The sequence below is a fragment of the Gordionus sp. m RMFG-2023 genome, chromosome 4 (assembly GCF_954871325.1).
Source record: "Gordionus sp. m RMFG-2023 chromosome 4, tfGorSpeb1-WG-v2, whole genome shotgun sequence".
Classification (NCBI taxonomy): Eukaryota; Metazoa; Nematomorpha; class Gordioida; order Chordodea; family Parachordodidae; genus Gordionus; species Gordionus sp. m RMFG-2023.
In genome coordinates, this window is record NC_088778.1 from 7,347,558 (window position 1) to 7,353,876 (window position 6,319).

A 6,319-nucleotide genomic window follows, 5' to 3' on the forward strand; every position below is an offset into this window, starting at 1 on the left:
ATGTAATATTAAACAGTTTATGACACCTGAGAAATATTGACATGATAAAATGCCGTATAAATATATAAAATAAATATTATAATCACATTATGTCCTTAGTTTTTAAACAATTTAGAGAAAAATGAATTACATGATGGCAACTCAACTCAACTTTACATTTCATTTTTTTTAGCTATTTGAACTTAATAGTTGATTACCAGCCCTATATGTTTCACCAATCATTTTTAGACAAAAAATCTTTATTGAAACATATACTTTATATAATAAACTCATGACTAAACTGCAATAGTTTTGATTAAATTAAGGAAAGCACCGATAGACTGACACAAACTTTAGGACTCAGAACCAGTTATCTACATTACAGAATATTCACTAGAATCATGCCCCTCTAAGAAAAAATCACCAAGAGTTATTTATATAATAATTATGAGAATGCATAAATAAAAATATTTAAAATAAATACAATGATCAATTCCTGCTTTTTTTTTGGTTTATAAGCATGTTTTTCTTTCACATATAACATAAGCTAGCTTGTTAATTTATACCTTTTCCTCAATGGCGAATTATTTCTAGATTTTTAACCCAGACTTAATGGCTTTTTCCGAATAATCTATGTCCTTCTTTTTCAATTTATCTGGCTCATATCTTTTTCAACTATAATATTGGATAGGCTCAATATGTTAATGTATTTAGACTTTTCCCTTTAAATAGTTTTATTTATTTCATATATGAACTCCTTATTTATAAACTTTTCACTATTATTGTTTTCTTCTCTATTACCGGAAAATTGAATTTATATGTTTTATATCCCCCTAACCAGTTCATAGGCGTCGCCAGAATTTTCCTAAGGGGGAGAGGGTGGAATTAAAAAATTACTGGGGGCTTCCCCCAGACCTCATTTTAGGCGGGTTTTCGGCCGGGTTACCTTAGTCTATATATAGTCATAAAATATCTTGACAGATAGGAGGTTAATTTTCATAAAAAAAATATGTCTGGAAAAAATATGTAATTTATTTTTATTAGTTTATATAAAATAATAAATTACTTGTATATACATTAATATAAAAGCATGGTAATTTATTCCAAACAAGTATAAGAAATTAATTTATAAAAATAAAGTAGACATATAGGTGATATTCATCAATTATATAGAATTAGTTATAAAATACTAGGTAAAATTCCTCTTTTAGAGACATATTTGACAGTAAGAGAATATATTACAGTTTATATTTCAACAAATTTTACTAATTAATGCTCTTGATAATAATAAATATATCAACAATTTGCATTTAATTATTTAACGCCATCTATTTTTTTTAAATAAAAAATGTATAAATAAATAATCTTCATATTATTTATCCCAGAATGTCTTTAAAAGATATTTTCTGATGTCTTTATCAATGTTTAATATTATGTAAAATATATTTCGTTGGTAAAAATTACTTGATTGTCATATGATAATTGATAAAATTAGATATATTGTAAATCTACGACATATAATATTCCACTGCTTGTATTGTGCTTTAATTTTTTTATATAATTTATGATTTAATTTTATCAATAGTTTTATAATTATATTTTACTTTAATAAGATAGATAAATTAAAATTAATCAATTTATAAAAAAATATATTTGTTATATTATATTATTTAGTAATTTTATGAATCTATTATTAATAATTATAATACATTTCACTTTTGTCTTAAAACTTATCTTTGGCTTATATTCCATTTCTTAAAAAATATTTTTGGTTCACTTTTTATATATAAATGCTTTTTTCCAAAAATGTAAAAATTATGATGAATAGTTTTATAAAAAAATATCAACTTTTACATTATTTCTTTCAAATTATTGTTTAAGATATATGCATACATTTTTGAGGGTCAGAGAGTAGGGGAGGACTAAGGGCGATATTTTTTATTAGCTTAAAATGATATTCACGAAAAGTGATAGCAATTTTCCCTTGCCCCCCCCCATGTCTACGCCTATGAATGAGTTACTTCTTGAATGCTACAGTGTTGTTTTTATATGGTGAATATTTGTATTTTACACCATCTAACAAAATCATTGAAAATAAATTGCCGCCAATTGTTTGCTTATTCTTTTAATCTATTTAATCATATAAAGCAGGGGTAGGCTAGGGTGATTGGCTAAAAGAAATATAAATTAGAGGTTTATAAATAAAAAATTTTTAATAAAATTTGCTATAAAATGTAATTAATATTTTTATTATATACTTATTCTAATATGATTACATTGCTTAACATCTACCAAATTTAATCTATGTCTAGATACAGTTTTATAAAAAGTGTCTATATATATAGTTACTATTTTAGAGGTATCGGTCTCTATTTTTAGATATATTTAGATATAGTTATATTTTATGTATTTTTTATATAAAAAATATATTATATTTGAATCAGATCGTTTAATAGTATGACAGAGTTTATTTTACTATAAAAACAAATCAGAATATTACGTTATATGTGATAAAAGCGTTTTCGCCTTCTGGTTGTGGATACAACAGAGCTACTAGGTTTTCCTCAAAATTCATCAAACTGGATATTTAATTTGGGGGGAAGAAAAATGAAGAGCCCTTCACACGTTTGTGGGCAAGCCGCACGTACTTGTACGAACAACAGTCGGATAACTGTTGCTTAAATGTCTATAGGCTCATAAAAGAAGATTTGGGCAAAACAAAAGTCTATACCCAAGAACTACAATATAATTTAACTACTTTAAGGGTGGGTGGTGGCTAATTTTAAATTTAAATACTTTAGTAAAAGCCTTAATGATACAAATAAATTAATAAGATTGAGAAATTAAAAATAAAAATAAATATTAGTGGTGTACAAGAGAAAATACACGAAAGTTTAGTAAAAACTATTAAACAAAAAGGAACTGACAATGAACAAGCTTTTTGGGAAAGTAAATTTATGTAAAAAGTAAATAAAGTAGTGTTCTAAAATAAAAAAAATTTTAAAAATTGGAATAAATAGTAAAAGAAAAGTATGGTGGTAATGGAATTTAAATAAAGAAATTAAAAAATAAATTATTATTAGGAATAAGCAAGGTTAATTAAATTAAAATATAAAGTAAGAAATAGTGGTTCTAATTAAATTTAAGAATTAATAAAAGCAAGTAATTTAAAAAAACAAAAAAAAAATTGATTAATATGTAATTAGTTTAATATGAGGGAAATTTAAAACTAAGGATAATAGAAAAATATGTAATTTATTTTTAATAGTTAATAAGAAATTTAAAAGAAGGTAGATTAAAGTGAGTAGTGAAATTATAATTATAAAAGGAAATACAAATTTAGGAATCTTATCTATTTTGAATCCATAGAATTACCACATAAATAATATAAAATAAGAATATATAGTAGTTACCATTTCATCTTGTTAATTTCTAATTCATTGAGAGGGTGCTCCACTTATATAATGATCAAATTAAACTTTCAATATGAAGTTGTGGATGTTTGCTCAAGTACCCCAAATGGGGTCTATATTTCGAATTAATTGATGCTGCATGTTTATAAATTATCCATTAATGGGTAATGTCCATCTTTAACATTTTGAATTTCATAGATATCCATAATTTTTAAAAAACTACTCTTGTTTGCAAGCAAAGATGACAACAATAAAATAAGTTAACTCTTATACGAGAAACCTGGTTTAATTATAGGTCCAGTTTCTAGCACCTGGTATTGATGTAATTAATATAAATAGATTATAGTCCAGTAATCAAGTTTATATCTGAAACATAAAAATTAGCCAAAATACTTAATAACCTTATTCCAAATTACCTTTCTTTGAAACTTTTGAGAGATATTTCCTCACCTCATCATAGTGTTGGTGCATAAAGGTTTGCTATTTTGACACATTACTTTTGGATCCATACTAACTTATCTTCATCAAATTATATCTCTTCATCAACTTCAATACATATTTTCATCGGAAAAATAGATCCCCCCATATTTATATTTCATTCAATCAGAAAATTTAAATTAAGCAGAGAATAACGACAACACGGCAAATTTTATATAATTATTCTATTTATGTGTAAAAAATATATATTATAATATATAGATCAATATTTCTAGACAATCTTTCTCTGAAAAGAAATCAAATCATTTAATATTAGATTTTTTTTGAGCACCCCTTAGATTATATAAATATTGATATAAGTTTTGACATAAGTTTTGACACTCATAAATTGTTGAATTAATTTTTTTTATATGAATGTCAGGATTATAAATTTAATGATTTTGCCTATATAAGGTTGTTATTCATTATATATAATCCACTTACCGTCATGTGCCACGATAGAATGAATTTAGTAAAGCTAAAATTGTCTTTACATATAAACGTATTGAAAAATATTTTAAGTGTGTTTTATTATTAAAATCTAAAAATAATTTATAATCATTTATTTATATATTTTGTGCATGAATTATTTAGTTTCGAGATTTTATCAATTTTAATTGTGTTTTTGAGATTTTTTTCTATATTTGGCTTAATAAAAAGGAATTGATTTGAACAATTAAGCAGTGATGCTTCCCCAATTTAATTTTCTCTCTTCGATTACCCTTTTATTTCAATAAAAATACACGGGTTGCGCCATGGCGCCGTTTAGGCTACTCTTTGATAATAATTACTCGAATTCCTTTCTTATTTATCTACCTTATATTTAACTTGAATAATGACTAATTTTAGGGAAAACCAACTTTTTGCGCTATAATGAGACTCAATCCAAGCCGTGCTATTAAACCCCCATTTTCTTTATTTATCTCTTGATTATATTCAACCTTGACCAAGGTCAAAACCCTGTCACTAAAATCGGGTCCCCAAGTCTTTGCCCGTAGAAATCCCGACGAAACGATTGATATAGACGCTCCTCCACCCCGTCGTCATGGGAGCCGGCCAACACAGCCCCGACTTTCAATTATTAAAATCTAACAATCTTTATTTTGATGATATATTTAAATATAGAAATCAGAACTCTTACGTTTTATTTATGTCGTATTCAAATAATATTCTAAATCTACAATCAATCTTTATACTTTTATAAATATCCTAATCTTAATTTTATTATTTAAGAGTGCTAATTTTTCTTTATTGCAAAGTAAACTTGAGTAATTTGTTAAAGAACAATTAAATTATTTAAGCAAGGTCAAATTCTTTCCAAAGGAAATAAAACATTATTTTTATATATATTAAGAGGTGCAATTTGTTAACTACAGATCTACTATATATTGTAGCCCGTAGTAATACTTAAACCAAGTTTGCTACAGAATCTCAATACTTGTTGTTTTTAACCTTGTTTTATTGTAAAAATACATAGACCAGACCAAAGATGTTTCACAATAACGACAATATTTTTTAATATATAATAAGTACATAGTATATTTTATTATTTATCTCTAAAAGAATTTAAGCACAAGAAAAACGTTTTTAAAAATACAAGGAGTATAAATTCTAGTACTTTTAGGCCACTTGCAAATAATTCTTAAGTAAAAATCCATAATAATTTGTCCTCAATCTTGTCTTTTAAGAGCACATTATATATTTTAATTAAAAAAATCATACATATCCAGTGTTTATTAATTAGAAAAAGAATTTTTAATTTACTAATACAAGGGGATCCGGAACATAGGTATTTTTGCTTTCCTGTTCCGGCCAAATAACATTTTATGTTCCATATTTTGTAAAGCGTTTCTAAAATATTTTATTTTTAATTAATATTTATTATACCAAATTTTGCACTATATAGTATTGCTATTAATAAGGATAAAATATTGTATCATATAAATTTATATCACTATATAATATTCTTTATTGCAATCATATAACCATTTAAACAAATAATAGTAATCATATATATTCTGATAACAACTTCATAATAATCAATACATAAAGTCCATAACACCAGCTATCATTCTAGAACTTTACCCCATCTGCAAAAACATGATCTGGATTGATAATTCATCCCTCCTCGTGTTCTGTAGCTAATCACTACAGATATTATATTCTTAGATACATATTCTCCATTGACTCTTCTGAAATAGATATTTTTAACCATCCAAAAATCATGCATATGATTGTAAAAGTTTGTGAAATTAAATATTTAATATTATAATATAATTGTAATAAATTTTAAAAAATAAAGGAAGAAACTAAGAACTTAATTTTTTTAAAAACTTCAAATACATGTAAATGAATTTCTTTAAAAAAAAATTAATACATAAAATACCTACTCCAGCATACTCTCTATTCAATCCAAATTAACATTATGCAAATATATTTGTGTTAATATT